This window comes from Pararge aegeria, chromosome 17 (genome assembly GCF_905163445.1).
Source record: "Pararge aegeria chromosome 17, ilParAegt1.1, whole genome shotgun sequence".
Taxonomy (NCBI): Eukaryota; Metazoa; Arthropoda; class Insecta; order Lepidoptera; family Nymphalidae; genus Pararge; species Pararge aegeria.
Window position 1 is genome coordinate 7,573,108 of NC_053196.1, and position 22,915 is coordinate 7,596,022.

The 22,915-nt window shown below is 35.9% G+C and overlaps 1 protein-coding gene across 2 annotated transcripts in view; it reads left to right on the top strand.

Annotated features, from left to right (window-relative positions):
* LOC120631169 (cGMP-dependent protein kinase, isozyme 2 forms cD4/T1/T3A/T3B) overlaps positions 1-22,915 on the top strand; it is a 205,347-nt gene that overhangs the window by 15,637 nt on the left and 166,795 nt on the right. The window contains exon 2 of one of the 2 annotated variants that reach the window (XM_039900630.1): positions 20,302-20,925. The exons of the other annotated variant lie outside the window; for it this stretch is intronic. The gene's annotated coding sequence lies outside the window, so the exon portion shown is untranslated. The remainder of the gene's footprint in view (positions 1-20,301; positions 20,926-22,915) is intronic. 2 annotated transcript variants of the gene reach the window in all.

Sequence of the window (22,915 nt, forward strand, 5' to 3'; positions counted from 1 at the left end):
GTGAAATTATAAGGACCATATGTTTTGGTCTGATGTATGATGCCACCGGTTTAGTGTAATCTTAAAGCTGTTATATTAAACATCACAGAATGCCATTTAGATAAACAAATAAGTGAACGTAGACGAGAGCAGTATGTTTTGAGATCAAACAATCCCGAATACAAGTTCCAGTGTAGCTATCATCATATGTTGTAATAAATTAGCGATTACTGCAATAAATATTGAAAGCACTTTCAATAAAAATGATAAAATTTCATAATAGTTAGGTTGATCGATCAAATCTAAAAAATAAAAACTTGTGCTATAAATATACTGTTCCTTATACTATGATAAAGAATAAAAATATAATTACAATAATCATCACATAAACCTATTATCGGACCCAATACAGAGCACGGGTCTCCTCCCACAATGAGATGGGGTTAAGGCCGTTCACCACGCTGGTAGAATCCACACATCTTTTAGAACACTATATAGAACTCTCAAGCATGCAGGTTTCAAGCAATTGCAATTGATAGTTTAATAACTTAAAACGCACATAACTTACAACAGTTAGAGTTGGGAATCGAAGTCGGCCCCCCGAAAGAGAAATGATATACTAAGATTTCTAACGATGTATTAATGGAACAGCACCTGTGCTTTATAAGAACATAATTTAATTTGGTAGACTTATGTTTATTTAGCCCAATAAAGGATAATTACACGCTTAAAAATAAAACTTAAAAGCAGTTGGGTGAGTTTAGTTAATTAAAACTGTACCTACTTAAAAATAATAGACCCGGAACTCACATGGATACAATTTTATGACCTTGCTTGTTGATTCTTCTACAGTATTCAGAGGACTCTTAAAAAAAGTACACATTCTACTTTAAAATTATTTGAACAAAGTCTTCGAAAAGCAAAGCCTCAAAAAAAATTTGTAAGTAATTTAATGTCGAAATTAAGCTTGTTTTGAGAATAATTAATTAAAAAGCTCTGGAAGGACATAACACTTATAGTAACGACATTAGACAAGCGTTGAAGTATCCAATTGATGTACCAATAACAGGAAAATTTGTCACAAAGCCAAAATTAATAGATAACTCCAGCGTAGGTTAGTTGGCTTAAAGCCATATTACGTGAATCAGATCAATCAGTAAAAAGTACTTTGAAGCGTTTATGAATAATATGGTATCATGATAAATTTCATTCTTAATGCTAAATCATTATTACTTATTAGAGCGTTAAGTCTGATATGATGATAGTTAATGTGACTTTACATTGCAGGATGTATTGTTAAAAGTCGTCTAATTCACATTCTTTGATAAGTTTGAAAGAAGTGTCGGCAAACGTTGGGATCAAAAATACTACACAGATAAAAATATAGACGTAAAATCTGGCCTTATGACGTGTGAATAGTTCGCTTTGATATTTGTAAGGTACTGTCGGTTAAGATGTGAGAAACCCTGCATTTATATTTCATAGTAAAGGTTATGAAATATACTGCTGTAATTTAAATGTAATTTTCAATGGCAAATTTATAATCCATTGAAATCGAGAATTATGTCTTATTTAACATTGATCTCTATTTTCAGTTAGCCTTCAGAAAATAGTGAATATTTTAGATGGATTTTCGCTTTGGCAAATATATTCCAACCTACTTACTTTGTTCATAATAATTGTTATTAGTAGTACAATTAAATAAGGGAAAGCAAGAAGTATCATAGTAATAAATTGTGAGATCCGATACTGTAAACTATTACTTACATAAAATGTAGACTGCACCACATTTGTAATTTGTGATTTTCAATTCAATGCAACATCTAATTTTCGAAAAGAGATTTCTAGCAAAAACAGTTTCTATTACAAATCGGTAAGAACTATTATTGCTTGCAATTTGTTAAATTAATTGCAGTAAAGTCGATTGTACAAGAGAAGGTTCATTCATATTTATGAAGGTTTTCCAACATCGTCAGGTACATAATAATACCGAGTTTTGCGAATTCGTCGATTGAATGTAAATTATCCGTAACAAACACAGCATTGTCCAATGCTTTACCTTGTGTAACATTCAAGAAGGTAATTCCAATCACGAATATGAAAAAAATATTGATGAATTAAGACAATGGTTTCAAGAAGGTTATTTATAATATTCTATTACTAGAAACTACGAGATATTGGACTAATGGTGCAGCAGTAAAATGTAACGAAAGTAAGAAGTAATTATTACATCTTTTAGAAAAACACAACCCAATATTAAACGAAAATGAAAAAAATTACAAACACATATAAAAAAATCATTCATTTGTCATTCCAAGGAAGGAAATTAGTTTTTTTCAAAATCAGAAGAAGAACAAGAAGTCTTTATTGCACGTACAAATAGAAAGCCAGGTTAACAAAATAAACGATAAACAAAACATATGCACAGAGGCGACCTTATCGCTTGAAGCGATCTCCTCCAGACAACTTTTGGTTTATAGAACATATTAAGTAAAACGGGATAGTGCAATATCTGAATTTGTAATATTCAATTTCATTATATTTTTTTTATCTGATTTTCAGTTTACCTAGTTGTTGTTGTCAAATTGATTTTAAATATTCTATGAAAAAAAAAAATATTGAATTTAAATTAAACTGTAACTGTGCGCAAAATTATAGGCATTTGAACGTGATAAAAGATGACTAATTATGGGCCTATGTAATACGGGTGCCTCAAATCATATAGGGTGGCAATGATAGAAAACGACGACGATGTAATTACATCAAAATTATAATGCAAGGCCTGTCATGTAAATTTGTCAACTAAATTAATACTGTTTTCACGTATTTTTATTGTTATTTATTTTTTCTAGTTTTTTAATATATTTCTATTAAAAATTCGTCCGATTTCCTCTCAATATAGGAGCTTATTAAATTCAATGGCGAAAGACAAAACCTCAATAATAATGGATCGTCTCCTTTTGCATAATCTATAAAAATTGACGTCTCAAACTACAGTTTCGAGTTGGTCAATATTTCACAGGAAGCCAGCAAGCTACATAGCTTCAATAACAGTACCAAGGTGTTTGTTTTAAGTCGGGAAAAAGCATGCCGTTTTCACCCTGTATAATTATTAGCTTATTTGTCATTCTGCACACGACGGTACCTCGAACAACTGCTATTTCACCCGAGTCACGTGTAATGGCTGAAGAATTACATACATTTTTTGCATACTTGCATCATTCATGGTTGCTAACGGCTGCGGTTACTGATTGAACAGAATTAGGTTACACAAAATCAAACTCAGTAAATTATATAACGTCCTGAATTGCGCTATGGTGAGAGCTATGATAGACATCTCCCTTTGGTAGAAAATTGACAAAAAGGAAATCCGTTGGAGAACCAAAGTCACTGACATAGCTTAGCAAGTTAAATTGGCACTGGGCGATGCATTTATGTAATACGACCTATTGCTGTTGGGACAGACGCGTTTTAGAGGGAAGACCACGAATCGGTAAACGCAGGTCGGCACGACCACCAACCCGTTGGACAGATGACCGAAAGAATATGGACGGAAGCAGCTGGATGAAAAAAGGCAGAGGACCGTGTTTATTTGTAGAGCGATGTGGCCAAGTTAGGAAACCGAAAACCACAGGTTAAACAACGTTGACGGTCGGTGACCCATCCAGTTACCATGTTGGTATGGTTGATGTTGGTAACTGGATGGGTGACCGACTTTGGAGCTCCAGCTTTTACGTTTCGTTGCAGGGAATTCATATACAAATTGTCATCAGACTCTCGGCAACAATTTGTTTAATAAATAAGATGGAAGAGGTGGTAAGATAAGACCAGAAGAGTTCTCTTATTGCATAAGGTAGGCAGTGGATGACCAAAAGTTTTGTTTTTAAGTATCAATAATGCCTAACTCTAAAATGCTCAGCTGCATATGCAATCAGGAAAATTAGACAGCTTACCGATGTTGAAACAGCTAGGCTTGTTTATTTCGCATACTTTCACAGTATTATGTCCTATGGGATCTTGCTGTGGGGAAAAGCTGCAGATATTGAAAGTATATTTATACTACAGAAAAGAGCCGTACGATCAATATATAAACTTGGATCACGCGAATCGCTTCGTGAAAAATTTAAACAAATAGGTATTCTTACAGTAGCTTCGCAATACATTTATAATAATATAGTCTTTGTGAGGCAAAATATTACTCTTTATAAATCAAAAGCTGAAATTAACAATCGACTTACCAGAAACGGTCATAAATTAGTGATATCTGCATATCGTCTGCGAAAGGTGCAGAACTCCTTTTACAACATGATTCCTAAAGAAATTCTTGACCTACCAATGCATACATTTAAAAAATGTGTAAAAACTAAGCACTGCATCTAGTACAGCGAGGTTACTATACATTTGATGAATTCCTCAATGACAAGGTAGAATGGAAGCAGCCAGCCTCGCTCTCATCTCTCGCAAGATAGCAAAATGATTGTAAATGTTGATGTTGGAAAAGAGCAACTACTGAGTTTCTTGCCGGCTCTTCTCGGTAGAATCTGCTTTCCGAACCGGTGGTAGAGTCACACAAACATGCATACTTGACGTTTAGAGAAGTAGGCCTACTTGAAATAAATGAATTTGAATTTGAATTTGAATTTAACTAAGCATGCAAAGTTTTAATTGCTCCGCAGTTCGTTGGTCGATTTGCGTAATATTTGCTGTATGCTATGAAAAGCTCTCGATAGGGTCCGATTAAAAGTTTGTTAACTTCGATTGTATAAATAGATAGATAGATATTTTTTTATGATTTGATGATTTATTGCACACAATCAATAACAAAACAATAAATATAGGAATTAAGTAAACAAAATTAAAGAGCGCAGAGGCGATCGCAGAGCGAAGAAGAACGCTTAAAGCGATAACTTTAAGCGTTCTTCTCTAGACAACTCTTAATGTAAGAAGCAAATAATTATTGAAACGGGACAATGCAATATCCAAAATATGTCATAACATAAACTACATCAACTATACATACCAATACGTAAAAAGGTCATACAAGTATAAAATATATATATTTTAAACGACTTCTGAAGATGCTTAATGAATTAAACTGTCTAATGTCCCTCGGCTGTCCATTCCAAAGTAAACCGCGTTGACTGCAAATGAATTTACATACGCCATTGACTTACTGGCAGGAACGTGCAACCTGTTGTCATGTTTAGCCCTCAAATAGGGCTACAAAGACGGTTGAATTGCTCTTATAAGTATAGCGGCATCTGAGGAGAAAATAAAATATAATGTATTGTCAATTTTCCTAAAGTAATATATGTGTATAAGTACTTAAGATATTTTTAGTTTTTAACGGTAGAAAATTTTTCCACCGTCGTAGCGGCAAAAATAAAACGACGATTATCGCTTGGTAGTAAAATAAAACCCGATTAGATGCCAGATTTGCAATGAAAAGCCAAATTAGGGTAATCGGTAATTCCATTGTAAATTATTCTCCCACCAAAATATAACTATCCTGGCCGTATCAAACGATGCACGTCTATCGCTGCATTACTGCATTGCTGAACAGGTGTTTTATTCCGAATCCCACGACAACGTGCCGCTTGCGTCCAGCGGCTTTCTGCGTCTCGTTCGATGTCATCTCGCTACTTAGTGGTTTAGTACCAATGCTGAATTTATCGGTGTGGAGTCGCCATTCTAGTACTTCGGGACCCGATTGTCTATCGGCTCTCTGAGCTAACTACCCGGTCCATTGACACTTCGTGACTCGTTGAGTTGTTTAACTCTGGTTTCTTTTAGGATCTCCCCATATCTGATTTAATAACTTATGAAAATACTTTTGCGGTGATATACATCGCGGTCAGTTCATCACCTATTAAAGTATTTTGCTTCTTCGAGCATCGAATAACTCCCATTGCTTTGTGCACTTAAATGGTCATATGACTAACCGAATCTAAAAATAAACCGCTCAGGGATGGTCAATACGATAACTGGTTCAAAACTAAACTGGTTGGTTATATTTACACCATGTCATCTAAATATAGAACGGGCAGGATGGAAATAGTTACACGAGATTATTCACACGTCCGTCGCTTTATCTTCAATGTTGCTTATTATAGAATAATGGTTTATGATGGTAGACGTTTATTACATTGCTACCAATTACTTGTTACTTTGTATCAAAACATTATGAATACTATGATTACATAGAACTTTGCTCTCTCCTATACATAAACCCACTAAGTGTGTAGACAGACGCGCTGCATAAAAATTGTAAGATGGGTGCAAAATTTAAATGTTTTAGCAGCTATGGTAAGGTTAGCATAACTGCATCGAAAATGCAAGCCAATCTTGATGAAAATAGATCCAGAGATAGCTCGGTTTCTGGAGGATACTTTTTATCCCTGAAGCATTGTTAGACCGTCTCCGAAGGTTTCAATAATAACCTTTGTACTTATTATCTAAATCGAGTATCCGAACAAATTGATAAATGGGCCAACATAGGTTCAGGAAAGTAAACTTTAGGACTACCACTTCGCCCAACTTCAATAATTATGTATGTCCACAGAATTATGAACACACCCGCTGAATGTTTTCCATTTTTTTTAACGTTTAGAACTTAAAGAGGTAAAATTTTCGACTGCTAAATGGTATGAAGTGACTAACCGTTTGTTCGAGAAACTCCTCTACAGTCAGTGGCGTGCACTTCATACATGCGCAAAAGCACTGCATACCCTAAAAATTTTGGTATTACTCATAAAGGGGAAGGATTTTTTCATTTTATGCCATTTTCCTTCCTTATGCATACCCTGGTCAAAAACCCCGTGCACGCCAATGTCTACAGTAGAGTGGTTTTTCATGCTTCAATATTAGTCGGTAGGGTTTATTTATGTTCTTAATTCTGTGGTCACGTTATATTTACGGGCAATGTGCCTGTGCCTACCACTGGTGCAGGTATTTCACACAGGTTGATTGCCTTGGTGCGGACTTCTCTTAGGCTCACTCATCGCAGTACCTACCTCTAACAGTGCCAACGCGTATTACATATCTATCATAGTATCACAGTTCGTATTAGCAGTGTCAATTGTCAACATTCAGTGTCTGTACGCCTTATCTTTTTTGTTACCTAGATGTGTGTTAATCTCCTTTTCGACGTGGTAGCACAGCGTAATCTAGATAGTTGGCTAGCATATTCTAGATATTATTATAAAACTCATGACCTTTATGAATACGCTAAGGCGTTTAATCCAGTTTCTCGCATCAACATAAATACCTAACTACTATCTAATTTGTTATGTAGATTATCTAATTCTGAATTGAATTCTAGTTTTATTGCACCTGACAATCAATTAATTTTAATCATTTTATAAATAAAAGTGCAAATTTAATTTAAAATGTAGGTTAAGAGCCTACCGCAAATCTTTATTAACCTAAGTTATTAGATTGCCTCGCTTTTCGGCATTTCTCCAATTTCTTAACATTCCATTGTCACATTTTTGCATTTTGGTATCTTTATTTAATAGCTATATAACCTAAATTCTTAAAATATCTACTATTTAAATAGCTTTATATTCTTGTTTACCAAATAATAACCTGGATTTTTATAAATTAATCTACGGAATGTGTGAATGAGAACGTAGATATGTACTTAATTGTTGCCCATTTCTCAGGAACTGTAAAATCTCGTTCGGCCTATACTAGGTAATATAGAATTAAATTACCCAATTTTAGCGGCATCTTAATAGCGACGATTGTTTGTTAAGTTTACGTGGTTTCGAAAACCATATTGATATCAGAACTTACAATGGCGTGCATGGCTATACATTATCATCATCGGGTGCCATCTTCTTTATGTTGAAGTTTGGCAGTCATAATCGAAAAGCCTTACTATTAAGTGCCAATCTTGTACTTAACATAATTTCTTCCCCAAGAAGTAGGGTATCTTGTTTTAATGGGAGTAAACCCATTAAACAAAGAAAAATATATATGCACAGGGTATTCAGACGATATAAATTGAGGAAAATCTCCAGTACAAGTATACATAACTTTAGGGTAGGATTTTTATAACTCTTACAATGCCTATCCTTATGTTATAACCCGTACTGGCGATTTTTTATACTTTATATCATCTGTCCCCTTAGTGCATACCCTGTGCATACTTATTAGTGAGCAACAGCAGCTGTTATAGCCTATTGTCTATAGATACACTAAAGGCCTCACCTCACGAGAGAGTTTGTCCATAATCACCACGCCGGGGAGATGGGTAGATGTTAGTATTGCCACAGAGGACGCTGCTGCCCTCTCTCACCGTTATTTTCCCTTAGTCGCCTCGCACGCACAGGAAATTACATAGTCATCTGTTTCATAGGTGACACGGATTAGAGCATAGATCTACAACGCTCTCCAATGCGGTAGGCTTTAAAGACTATTATAACGACGATCACAAGTTAGTAAAAAAAACCAGTACCAATAGCTTAACGTGCTTTCCGATGCACGGGATAGTTGCCAGACTTGGGGAAGGCATTTTTAACGATCCCTTTCTAAAATCCCGGCAAATGGAATTCATCGAAATTGGATAGATATTTGTTACCATGTATTTAGTTATGTTATTGTGTAAAACCGTCGTTTAAGAGACTAGAGTATCTAAATGGAATCTGGAATAGTTAAAAAGGTTTGAGTGGCACCCTTCTCCGCGGCGTAAGCACTCTTGTTTCCAAGATTTCCTTATCTGTTTTATATATATATTTATTAATTTTATAATATCTTATTAATATAAATTTTTTCATGTTTTTTTCATGTACTTATATATTTTTCTTATTATTTTTTGCTTCCTAAAACTTTTGGCCACACCCTCATTCGTTTTTCACGCACGCCCGAAGGTTAGCAGGTAGAAAATGATTTAGCATTAAGCCCGCCTACTGTAAACCGTTTTGTTGGTTGTGCAGTGAAGTGAATAAATAAAATAAATAAATAAATTAGATGGCAAGCAAGTAAAACAAAAACTCTGAGTTTATGGCCGTTACGCCTAAATTTCTTGAATCATGATCCTTTTAGCAACTAGCTAGTCTGTTATTGTTATAAGAAAACGTGTCATAAGGGTAAAAACTGTAATTATAGAAGTAATATTATTTAAGTATAAAATTTAATAGAACACGAACAATAAGCTATTCTAACAATTGTATTTATGTAATGAATTATTCGTGACGTTACATTAAGTATAGCGTTAATGCTTGCACACGTTTAAAAATAGCTCCGTATCATGTTTATTTCATCAGTGTGGTTAAATATAACTTTGTGTGTTCTATCATTATAACATTAAATGAAATATTTTCTTGTTTAATCATTTTACCTTACACGAGGTAAAATGATCATCATTTATTGATACACAAGGCTTTTCGAGGCATCGTTTAGCAATCCGTTGCAAGCGATATCCAAAGACTTTCATCGCAGGTGTTCCCACTAACAAGTCACTCACGGATCTAAGTCTTGCACCGTTAACATATCGTCCGCTCATATATAACAAATATTACTTGTACAAGCTACTTGCAAAACAGACTGGTGCAAGCGCAACTATTTGAACAAGTTACTGACTGGGGCATTCTACTTGCACGAGATTTAGCCCAGTACGTACGACTTCGGCTTTCCTTTCGGTTAGACTGAGTACGATATCCTTCATGCATCTCAAATTTTTCGGGAGTTAGTTAGTTTTAAGTTTTAAGCAATAAGTGAAAACTTGCTTTTACGGTGAAAAAAACCATCGTGAAGTTGCAGATTACTTGGCCTGAGTTCAATATTCTCAAGGGCGTGTGAAGTCCACCAATCCGCACTTAGCCGGCGTGGTGGACTATGGCTAACGACTAACTAAATCCTTCTCGTTAAAAAATAAATAGGTAATAATAAGTAAATAAATAGGTCGGCAATGGGTCATGATCTCAACATTACACCGTGCGTGATATTTCATGTGTGTGTCAATCGAAAATATATTAAGAGAAGCAGTCATATATTTATTACAAGTTCGAGCCATATGCACTCTAGAGATATTGTGTCCCGAAATAGATCACTCACAATAAGATCATGAACGTCACTCCGTTTATAGACTTTATGATATCGCAACGCTGCATCTTTCATTCAAATGACATACATAGTTATATACAGTATACAACTTCCATGATGCTGCAACCCAGAGCTGATGAGTTGACCCATTGACCACTATTATTAACGTGCTTATTATTATTTTTTTTCTCATTATTTATATGGTGCTGTAAGACTGATTGTGGTCAATAAAGATGTTGGGCAGTAAAGCTGGGCGACCCTGTTAGCATGAAGATTTGTTATCTTGGTGATATTTCTTTGCCTGGTGTAGTGTTTCTATATATTAAATAGATACACATACATTGTCTTAGCTTTGAAACTAGAGTAAAAAATAGTTAAAACTAGCATCAATTTGGGACGATTGATAAAATTTTATAAGGCGTCCATTTTGGACACGGATTTGGTATTCCCTGGGGGTTTAAATCATTAGCCTAGGTTTGTTTTCTCCTCATTGGTACTAGTCATAACAAAATTGAAGGTCACTCGAGATATATTTATACTTAAAAGTGGAGGCGCCAGTAAAAGTGATAACATTTGAGCAATTTACCTAACTGACGATGTCTATAAATTACCTACATTTGTCTGTTAACAAATATATTGTATATACCTAAATAAAAATTCAGTACGTGTAGTTATATTATCATTATCAATTATCTTTACTGGGTAACTATGGGCACGGGTTTATTTTTATAGAATCAGTACGGTTTAGGCCGTACACCATCACGCCAAGTGCAGATTGGTGGACTTCACACGTCTTTCATCCTGTAGTGGGTCGGTAATGAGCTTAGTTTTACTAGAATAAATTTACTAAATAACTATTTTTTTTTTAAATCGGCGAGGTATTTCTTGATGGGTCTGGGATGAGGGTAGCTTTGGTAACTGTCACGCGGCGCAACTGGCATGATCTCTTCTAAGATTTCTGCTAAGTGGCGCGGCGGTTTTGTATTCTACTTCTGTCTTTTTTTATTCTTCATTTGTTTCTTAAACTTATAGTGGTGTACAAATAAAGGGTATAAAAATTAATAATGAACTAATGAGTTTTACAAATATATGGAAATATTATAGAAAGCAACGGCGAGCGGCGAAGCGATTTGCGACACGGCTGCCCACGTTTATTCACATCGCGCTATTAACCCCGTGGCCAGCACGTAATACATCTGGGGTCAAGCGATCTTCCTTCATTCCATCGTTCCCAAACCAAACAAAGGCGCTAAAAATACGGTATTTTTAGGAATTTTATGTCCAAAGCTTCATGAAATTCGCATAAACGTCGGTGATAAAGTAGCACTTAAAATATTTTTTCGCCCGTAAAACTGGGTTTAAAGTGTAAACACTCGACGTTTTTACAGTCGACGAAAATTGGAAACCGGAGGTTAAAGTTCCAATATTACTATAATGTCAGAATAAGACATTCCTTCTTGTAAGCAATGGCGTGTATATAATGAGGGTAGGCAAGCATAAATCAGGAAGACGGCATAAAATGGAAAAGTCCTTCTACTATAAGAGTAAAATTAAAACAATGAGGGTAGGCAGTGCTTTTACGAATGTATGAAATGCACGCCACTGTTCGTAAGTATTAAAAAAAGTGTTATTCGATATCAAAACTCATTTAGAAGAACAAAGAAAGTGAAAAATAGAGAGGCGCGAGTTCGATCTGGGGATCGCGCCTCTCACACTCAAACTGAAACTCTACAAACTTTACTCTAACTACAACTTACAAAACTCTACCTTTCCTAAGTTATGTGCGTTTAAAGCAATTAAAATATCACTTGCTTCAACGGTGAAGGAAAACATCGTGAGGGAACGTGCATAGAGTTCTCTATAATGTTCCCAAAGGTGTGTGGAGTCCGCCAATTCGCACTGGGCCAGCGTGGTGGACTACGGTCCTAACCCCTACAGATTGTGGGAGACCCATGCCCTGTAGTGGCCCGGTAATGGGGTGATATGATGATGATAAAATCGAACTTCATCATCATATCATATCATGCCAAACTTCATTCTTTATTAATTTTGGTAAAGGAAGGGAGAGTATTTATCCTATACGAGACCCACCATCCCGTTAACGATTTATAAAAAAGTAGTCATATCATTCTTGTCATAATTTTTCCCTATATCCCTCCTTATAATCGCAAGTGGCATTGATTTATTAATTTAGTACGGAACGTGAATAATAAAATATGAGGAAAAAAAATTAAATATCTAGGCAAGTTGAGTTACTATACGTACGTTTGTTCTCTTTGACCCAGTAATGCAACAAAACCTATAGGTATGGAGGTGCATTGTGTATTCATGCCTACATAATATGACACCAACGTGTTTCCGAACTCGTACGATGTGGTCTGTTTCACATATCCGCTCGGCGACCAATAGAAAACATTTTCATTAAATGTAATACCTAATCATAACACATCCATGCCCCTCTCTGCGAATTAAAAGCTAGTACGTAGGTGTACTAACTAGCTTATAGAATCAATAAAAGAATTGAAGCACTATTAGAGCTACATACCTATTAATTACAGTGACATCCATGATGGTCTAGAAGTTTGCAGTTCGATTTCAAACAAAAAACTGTTAAAAAGAAACTGTAAAATCTGTTAAAATATTTTCAAATGACAATGTGCGATGGTGTTAACAAAAATAACACCCGGCTAAGTTTGTTGTGGGCTTCTTCTTAGACCAGGACGCGTTTGGAACCCACGTAGCTTTAGTTTAAAGTTTACGAATGTAGTTATCGCCATCACTACTCACTACTATGTTCACATTTTGTACATAAACGACGCGTAAATAGTGCCATCTATGTGCCTATTTGAATAAAGAAATAGTTGACTTTGACTTTCACTTTGTTAGATATCTAGTTTGTTTTCTATGAAGAAATTCCAGAAATGTTAATAGGTAGGCACCTACCAGCCCAGACTCTGGAACAAAGTCCACGGTGTCTCTGATCGCACGTTAAGCCGTCGATCGCGGATATCTTCACGAACATGTGTAGTTGTAGTTATTGTTTTTTCACTACGAAATTGTTTTTTATTTAATTTTTAAGCATTGTTAAGAATAAAACAAAAAAAAGGAAAAAGAATAAATGATTATTGTGATATTATTATGAACAATGTATGAGTGATGTAATGTGAAATGCAAATAAATTGAAATAGAATACTTAGTAGTAATTAGGTAAATATATCCAACTATATAATATGTTGAACCAGTTGAAAATCATTTTAATTTTTTTGTTTGCTGATTCGCTGGCTTCTCTGTTACTTCTGTCAATCATTTAGATAACTGATTTAGAGTGTGATAATGCTGAAAATTATTAATGGTCAACCGAACTCACTAGTGAGTGAAGTTCTATTGGAACTTTTTTATGAGCGAGAGCGAATCCAATTATCTCTTATCCAATTATCTCTCAATATTATATTTTTCTAACTTATCTTAACATGTACACAATGTTTCCATTTATTTATGCAATTTAACTTGATTTACGGTGAAAGAAAACATTTTGAGGAAACCTGCACGCCTGAGTTTCTCAAAGGCATCGATATACCGCGGACGCGTACGAAACGCTTCGCATCTTCGTTTCTGATCCGCACAGCTAGGATCTGGAATGCCCTTCCAGCTTCCATTTTCCTCAGTGCGTACAATATGAGTAGCTTCAAATAAAGAGTGAATAGGCATCTTCTAGGCAAGCGCGCTCCACCTTAGGCTGCATCATCGCTTACAATCAGGTGTGATTGCAGTCAAGCGCTCGTCTATAAACATAAAAAAAAAATCTAACAATCCGCACTTGGTCAGCGTGGTGGACTTTAGTCTAAACCAATCTCACTCTGAGAGAAGGAACATGCCTAGCAGTGAGCTGGAAATGGGGTTTTAATGTTAAAGAACGTATTAAAAAAAACAGTATGTAAAAGTAATCATTTGTTAGGTATTTACTTGCTTTTTATTCGATATTTGGTGAGCTTTTAAACCATTTCCGCGGCAATTTGTTTTTTTTAGTACCTAATACAAGCTCAAATAAACTTAGTGAGACATTTTTTTACGGCCGATTGGCGCAGTGCTGGCCACCCTGGCCGACCCTGCTTTCTGAGTCCAAGGCCGTGGGTCCGATTCCCACAACTGGACAATATTTGTGTGATGAACACGAATGTTTTCCAGTGTCTGGGTGTTTATCTATATATTATAAGTATTTATGTACACTATTTATAAAAAAATATTCATCAGTTATCTTACGAGTAGTACCCATAACACAAGCTACGCTTACTTTGGGACTAGATGGCGATGTATGTATTGTCGTAGTATATTTATTTTATATTATTTTTCGTCAATAAATGTATTTAATCATACTATATTGAATCTGGTTGAATAAATTTGAAAGTCATTAATTACGGCACGAGGAAGGCAGGTATAATGTTAATATCAACGACACGAGTCATCGTGCATCTCGCATATGTTAAAGTGTTACCTTATCAGTACCAGAGCAACGCACCGCTCCTGTATAACCGGTTCGGCCGAATCTTGTTCCGAAACAGTCTGCCGATCGACTTTTCAACGCCCCTTTTGAACTTAACGTACGAACTTCGTAGATACATACGATACTTCGTAAAAAGTATCATCATCCGCAGCCTACTATGTGCCAATTCGGGGCCCTCGCGTCCCCTCACGGTTTTTAGAGCATAGCCTCACCACACTGCTCCAATGCGGGTTTGTGGGCTCCAAAGACTATTATCACAAGTTAGTGATAATAACCCGGAAATAAGGATTAACGTGCACTCCAAGGGTTGACGCCGCCTATAACTACAATGTTTTCTTACAGAAAAAACACTATACCCAACAATTTTAAGCCCGACCTAGAAGCTCCTGCTCTGTAGTTGAACTTGCTCACCACTAGACGAGGCAGTTAAAAATATACGATATTGATTTTTTTTTGTTTTTATTCCACTACAAATTAGCCCTTGACTTCAATTTCACCTGGTGGTAAGTGATGATGCAGTCTAAGACGGTAGCGGGCCAACCTATTAGGGAGTATGGTAGTATGTAGTAGGTGAGTCATAACCTTAATCGGTTTCTACGCGACATCGCACCGGAACACTAAATCGCTTAACGGCACGTCTTTGTCGGTAGCCACGGCTGAGGCCACCTACGAGACCAGACCAGAGAAAATTCAGAAATTATAAATTCCCAAACTGCCCCTGCCGGGAATCGAACCCGGTACCTCCTACTTAAATTCACAGCGCTCACCGTTACGCTAGGGAGGTCGACAAAAATGTTTTTTCTGCTTTAAAAATACAATGAAACTAAACAAATTCGTACGGTATAATTTAAAATAGTATATATAACATATATCAATGACATATATATATACATAACATCAATATATTCCTTTATTCTTTTACATCAATATCAGACAGCCTATATATCAGACAGCTGCTTCCCAAAAGGCCTATTCCGACAGGAGGAATTGCCTATAATCACCACGCTGCGCAGACGAGGTGTCGTACGAGGCGACTAAGGGAATAAAACTGAGAACGGGCAGCGGCGTGCTCTGTGGCCTGTGCTACTCCTACCGTCTACTGCGATCACCGACCCGTCTGCCCATTGTGGTGGTTATGAGCAAACCCTGGTCTTTAAGCTAGGCTTAGGCTGTTATAGTGTAAATTTTATGTTTTGGAGGTGGGCGTGATGCCTTTTACGCAGTTTCATACTTTTACAGTGATCATCGTTTCATTCATTAGCGGTTAAGTTATGTTATTGTTCACAAATAAATAAATACAGACTAGTTTAAAAGGTCGTAGGACGCCTTTTTAAACTACTCTGTATTTATACCGCGTTATTATATTTTATTGTGGGATAAATAACTTGATTGATATTGGCAATAACCAGTGATTACGAGGGCACGGTGAGTTATCTGAACTAAAAATATATCGCGGAAATATTAGGTCACTCTAGTGCTACATGCATTTATTTATAAACCTCTATCAGTGTAATTTATACAAAGAGACCGTTTGACCTTTATGTAGGCATGTTAGCGGACATGCGAAAAAGGCAGATTTTTAAAACCTCCCTTTTTCGTTATTTTAGACATTCAGATTGTGTTTATATCATTTACTGTCTATTGCTTGCGACTTTTTCCGCGTTGTTATAGTTTTAGATTTGGCCGGGCCAGCATGTATCCGGGCATACAATATTTTAGGATCAATTTAGCTTATTTAGCCTTGATATATTATGAAAATTAAGCACCAATTAACTAGTATTCATTATAAAGTCAACCATCTACTGAGAATGCTCCGGTTTCAGAGCGAAACGTACGTAGAGGGTTCATTGCCGAAGATCTGTTTGGTGTGGAGAATAAGGATTCAAGAAATTATAAATTACACCTTCTCCTGCTTTTCGCGGCGTATAGCAAATTAAGCTTAATTTTCATAATAATAATTATCATGGATTTCCGCAAAGTAACGCCTCCTTCTATCCAATATTATTTAGCCTTGTTTATCCCACAGGGACAGCTTCTTGTCCATTTATGGGATGATAACGAACAAGCAAAGACTCACCGGCATTTATAAGCTCGAAATAATACTTACAGCGGCAAAGCCCGATGATGGTGCTAATTCAGTAGATTGTGATTGCTCACAATGACACGCGTGTCTTTAAGTTTCGTATTGGTTTGTTTTATACCTTTTCCATAAGGTTTTTTTTATAATGATTCCAAAACTTTATCTTGAAAATAAATAACAAAGATTTGACATGTTGATTTGCCTCTAGTTTCGATATACTTCAATCACTTATATTATAGTTATGTAAATAAATATAAATATACTACGACAATACACACACCGCCATATAGCCCCAAAGTAAGCATAGCTTATGTTATGGGTACTAAGATGACTGACGAATAATCAAATGAACAATATACATAAATACTTATAAAATATAGAAAAACACTCAGACACTGAAAAACATTTTCCAGTTGTGGAAATCGAACCCACGGCCTTGGACTCGGAAAGCAGGGTCGCTGCCCACTGCGCCAATCGGCCGTTGAAGTAATATCCAATGTTTTCAAACACCCATCAGCTAACCCGTTACCGACCGCTCCTTTCAAAATAAAAAGGGGTAAGGCCGTAGTCCACCACGCTGGCCCAGTGCGAATTGGTGGACTCCACATACCTTTGAGAACATTACGGAGGACTCTCAGGCATGCAGGTTTCCTCACGATGCTTTCCTTCACCGTTGAAGCAAGTGATATTATAATTGCTTAGAACGCAAGCAATCCATAATAATAGAACTTCTTACTTACAAAAGTTAGAAGTTGGAGTCGTACTCCTAGTACTACCCATACTATCACAGCATGAGAGAGATTAGGTATGTAGGGATACAATACATGCGGATAGAATTTGCAGGCAAAGCCAAGGTTAGAACTAGTCATCTATGCTCATTTTAAATGTAAGTACCCACTTAACAATATCTTAGTTCAAAAGGTCTAGGATATGTCGTGCTAAATAAAGGTCTCAGTTAGCAAAATGTATTCAATAGGTAAAGTACCTACTTCATGTTTTGTTACCATTCGCTTGTATATAGTCAATCCCCTATCGATGGAAGATCTATCTGTACTACTTTATAATCTATTCTAATACAAAGCTGAAGAATGAGTTTGGTTGAACGCGCTTAGATCAAGAACTACTAGTTTGAATTGATTTATTTATCGTAGAATTATATAGGCTTTATAACATCCTTTCGAGAGTTTCCGTTGGCGTGCGCTGTGTTAAAGGTTAAAGTTATGCAATATTTGTGTATGAAGGAATTTTTCTTTTAATATATTTCCAAAAAAACAAAACAAGTTCTAAAAAAAAAATGGTTTTTTAAATCGACTCACTATAACAAATTTTATGGTAATCAAATTGCTTCCAAAGTAATGTATTAAATGCGAAGGTGTTTTTTAAACATGATATTCAAATAAATATATAAAGAAATCAAACGCGGACATTTGTTTGTTTTTTTGTTCGCGGGCAACGGCTAGTAATCTGAACTATTATAAAAGTGTTGCCATTCAAAATTATATTGATTATTTTTTTTATCTAACAATGAAACATGTAACTAAACTTATAACTGTATAAGTCATGCCCGCGTGTTTGCTAAGAATGCTGGCTGCATTACCCTATTCAAAAGTCAGGCTGATTCTTCGCGTAAAAAATGAGCCACCCCTTCTGACTCCAGAAAGAGCAAACACCCGCGGTGTAGATTTTTTGTTGCATTTAGACTCCATGGACCAAGGAAAGCCAATGCAATGGTAATAAATATGTAACTATATTAGAAAGGCATACAAGTTACGATAATGACCGTTTATAGCCATATCCAATATCTCAGGTTTAAACCCCGCCCGGGCAGTTTGGGAATTTATCAATTCCGATTTTTCCCTGGTCAGGTTAGGGTTTAGCCGTGTTAATTACCACCCTTCCTATAAACGATTTAGCGCTCTAGGACTGTCGTGTATAAACTAATTAGCGGTTGGTTAAATACGACTGCCATAAACCTAACAGGTTCGCTCGCTACAACCTTAGAGTGCATTATCAGGTGAGATTCCTAAAAAAACAGATAGGTACTCAAGCAGTCATGTTATGCATATGATGCAATCCGCAGGTCACGCCGATGACAATAATATAATAAAATGATCCGTTTATTCTTGAGTGGTTCTCGTAGTCTTTGAATAGGTAACTAACTCAGAGAGGAAAATTTCTAGAATTGAATAGGTAACTCACTCAGAAAGGGAAGTTTCTAGGTGTTTTTGTAAAGAGGGATCTAATCCATGTTTAAGTCTTGTGGCATTATTGCGTGTCACGTAATAGGTAGGTACATAATTACCGTTTGTTATTAAATTCTGTTCTAAAAATAGCCATTTAACCTTCGAAGTCAAGAGTTATCTTAACGGCGTTAATGATTTTCCCTTTTAAATAAATAGGTATCTACATCTTCATTGAATTGATTGCTTTGCTACCTCAAATAACAATGTAGATTGGATTTCATTAATTGCATATGATTGAAATTTCACACAATATTAAATTATTTTATGCATGTCAAGAACGCCCTCTATGGATAACACAAAAATTTAAAACATAACGGTTTATGTCGTAGTACTGCTACTCGTCACCAGATGGCAGTGTTTGAAAGTTGATTTATGTTTTTAAATTTCATAGTTTATTATTGTTTATTAAGCACAATATGCTTCAAGTTGTAAATTTATAATGTAAGTACTCCATTTTTATTTTATCTGTCTTAATAGTTTATTTTTATAGAACGTCAAATCCAGAAGGAACCACATTTGACCAGATATTTTTATCATTAGCGGCCTTTTTGCTTTTCAATGATTGTAAGAACGTTACCTACCGGTACGTTACCGGTAGTTGTCACAAAATATGTTATGCGGCCTCGCCAATGCTCGCCAGCGCAAACACATTGATAAGTACGGGCTACTCCGTGATGCATGTGCTAGATTGATCTTGGCGCAAGTGATGGAAGATTACGTGTTACCACTGACGTGTGCGTTTAACAATAATGTTAACCCTGCTAAAAATTTACCCTTTGAATATAGCACCATTGAATATTCAACAACTATTTTTTTATAATAACTAAATACTAGCAAACAAATTCCACTCATATAAAGCTAAACATGCCTAGCTAAAGCAAGTATATTATAAGTAGAAATTTATATATATTATTCCTAAATATTCATCAGTTATCTTAGTACCCACAACAGAAGCTACGCTTACATTGGGGCTAGATGGCGACCTGTATACTGTCGTAAAATATCATGCCTTTAAATATATGTTAACCATTCAGCCACGTTTACCTAAAAATAAGTGTCAATTAGAATTTGACCAAAAAGCGCCTAGGTACTCGTATTTAAAAAGCGTGCGGTCCGTAAACCCTACCTCTCTATATTATTGGTTTTATTTTAATAATACGGGTTTCAATAAAATTGGCAAGTTGGCCAGGTAAGACCATTATAGACTGCATTATCACTAAGTCAGGTTGCAGTCAAGAGCTAATTCTAGAAGGAATAATAAGGAAAGAATAATGGAGCGACTTCTAGGTCTTTCATATAGGATAAGAGGCCTGTACCCAGCATTAGCAGTAAAAGATTACTAATCGATACTAATCATAAAAATTTGAAATTTGTTACGCAATCACGCCAGAAATTTAATATAGTAAAATGTATTTATTAATTTATTAAAACTACTTAAATCTATCTTTCAGGTAACCCTAATGCGACAGACAAGCTTAGTAACTACTATGTTCGATACAGTTCATAGTGGCCTTTGTGAACTTGCTCAAAGTGCAACTGAAAAGGTCCAGGTGTTCGGCGACCACGCTCAACAGAGCGTGCGCGGCGCGAAAAGATAGTTTATAGTCTGGAATAGCAAATAACATAATTTTTATACCGATAAAATGTATGGTCCCTATGAGATTTAATGGACTGGCATACTGCCACTAGAACACCTAGTGAATATTGTCATAGGCAATAGTAACGCTATCGCTCATGACTTGGCGCATATCTCAAGTGGTTAACACTAGTAAATATGACATGGTGCGCTTGTCGTTTGTACGATATAAATTTATTGTCCGCCCGTCTGCGTCACGAGCACTCGTCTCCGCTGATCCTGAATCTAATCCAAAGATCTTGACCGACAAAACGCCGCCGGTGTACGCCAGTGTCGAAACAGTACCCGATAAAGATAACAACGGAAAACTCTGCCGTTGACGGTTGGATTTTGAAGTGCAAGTGGTGTGTTGTGTCAATACAGAGGCAATACTAACCTACTGTTATTGAAATAGCGTTCGCTGTATAGAATTTATCTTCTACTGAAGTGTTTCTTTCAGGTAAGGGTAATTTCTTTTGCTTCTATACTTACCTATAACGTAAAAAATGTCTACTCTATCTAATATTATTTGCGTTATTACGTGAAAACTCTTGAAGGTAGAAAACCGTGCTGATTTTCTTGTACATGAATCTCTGAACCCAAGCAGATCATTGTGCTGTTATTTTCACACTGTACAGATTTGTGTACAGTTAAATTGTATTGGTACTATTAGTTTTTTGTATATGGACACAAAGCTACAAATATCTATCGGACGTTCACTCGTCAAAAAAACGGGTACCGTGTTATAGGATTCTTCTTTTGGCGCGAAAAATCAGATGTACCTAATTATTTTTGTTTTTCTAGAAAGCGCAAATACAACACAAACAGAGTCTGCAATAGATTATTATTTAAGGTGTTTATTCGTAGAATTTAACGCCGTCTGTTGTTTAACTCAGTTCAAATTAAATAAAATGCGTAAAAATATTATTTTAGATTAACACCAAAGAGTTAGGTTTGAAGAAGAAGAAGAGGTAGGATATTTATATCTTCTCTTCTCTTACGTGCGTAAGTACATCATACACACTTTGTTTTCACTCTGTCATTGTCTGTCTTTGACAAAAATATACACGCCACTGTGCGTGCACAGAGTTTTTTTTTTTAAATATATACTAGCTACTAGCGCTTGACTGCAATCACACCTCATGGTAAGTGATGATGCAGCCTAAGATGGGGTGACTAGAAGATGCCTATTTATTCTTGATTTGAAGGTAAGCATTAAGCAGTCATAATATTCTCATTGGCGGTCTCAAGAAGGTCGTTATTGTCATTTAAGTGTTTTGGCACGCTTGTCTAACCCCACTCTTCTCTGGCAGCATCAGTAGCCTAAAGCAATTCATCATCATATCAATGCCATCATGCCAATGACAATACCAACCCACTACATGTCATGGTATTGTCTTTACGCTGGCCCAGTGCCGTTTGCTGGACTCCACACGCCTTTGAGAACATTATGGAAAACTTTCCAACCTCTTTTTGGGAGTTCGGAACTGGATAGAAGCAGCTTCTGACCGCCTCAAATGGAGTCATGCTTAACCAAGCCAAGGTCTACCCAGGGCTGTAGAGCTTTGATGATGATGATGGAAAACTTTAAGGCATGCAGGTTTCCTCGCGATGTTTTCCTTCACCGTTGCAGCAAATGATATTGAGATTGCTTGAAACGCACATAACTTAGAAACGTTTGCTGGGATTTAAACATAAAGAAGGTTGATAGCATAAAATGGGTAATCCACTCCATATACTAGTTGTATACAAAATTTGGGGTAGGCAGTGCTTTTGTGCACGTATGAAGTTCACGCCACTACCTTTGATATTTTATGCCCATATTACAGTACTATTAAATGGTTAAAGAAGTCACGATAATTAATATTACTGAAGTAAATTATAACAACAAAGTAAGGAGCCAGGACCCCGGTTATTATCACTAAAAAGTGATGAACTTCCTCCAACCAGCATTGAAGCAGTACAGAATCTTGAACTTGAAATCTTTAAGCTATTAACCTATGTCATACGAGAAAGCAGTGTTGGTAGCATTGGGACCATATTAAGAGATGATGTTAAAAAAAACAACATAAGTATCTTTTATAGATGCAAATAAACTGTATCAATCTTGCGATACCGATCTTTCGCCTTATCGCGGTACTAAATTGATGCTATCGGTTTTTATTTCTTATAATATAAATATTCATAAAAGATCCTTTTGAAAATATTATTATCACAAAACATCTGAGCGGTGATAATTTAGAGAATGTTTTTCCAGTAGCCCGATTTCCATCACCCTACAAGCCAAAAAAATATTATTGTTGCTTATCAGAAAGGCATTTGACTCGTTAACGTTCATTTATTTTTTATTTATACTCTTTATTTGCACACTAGGAGTAAAAAAAAACAGAAGAAGAATAAAAAAACAGACAGAAGTAGTCAAAAAACAGACAAAAGGCTGCCTTATGTAA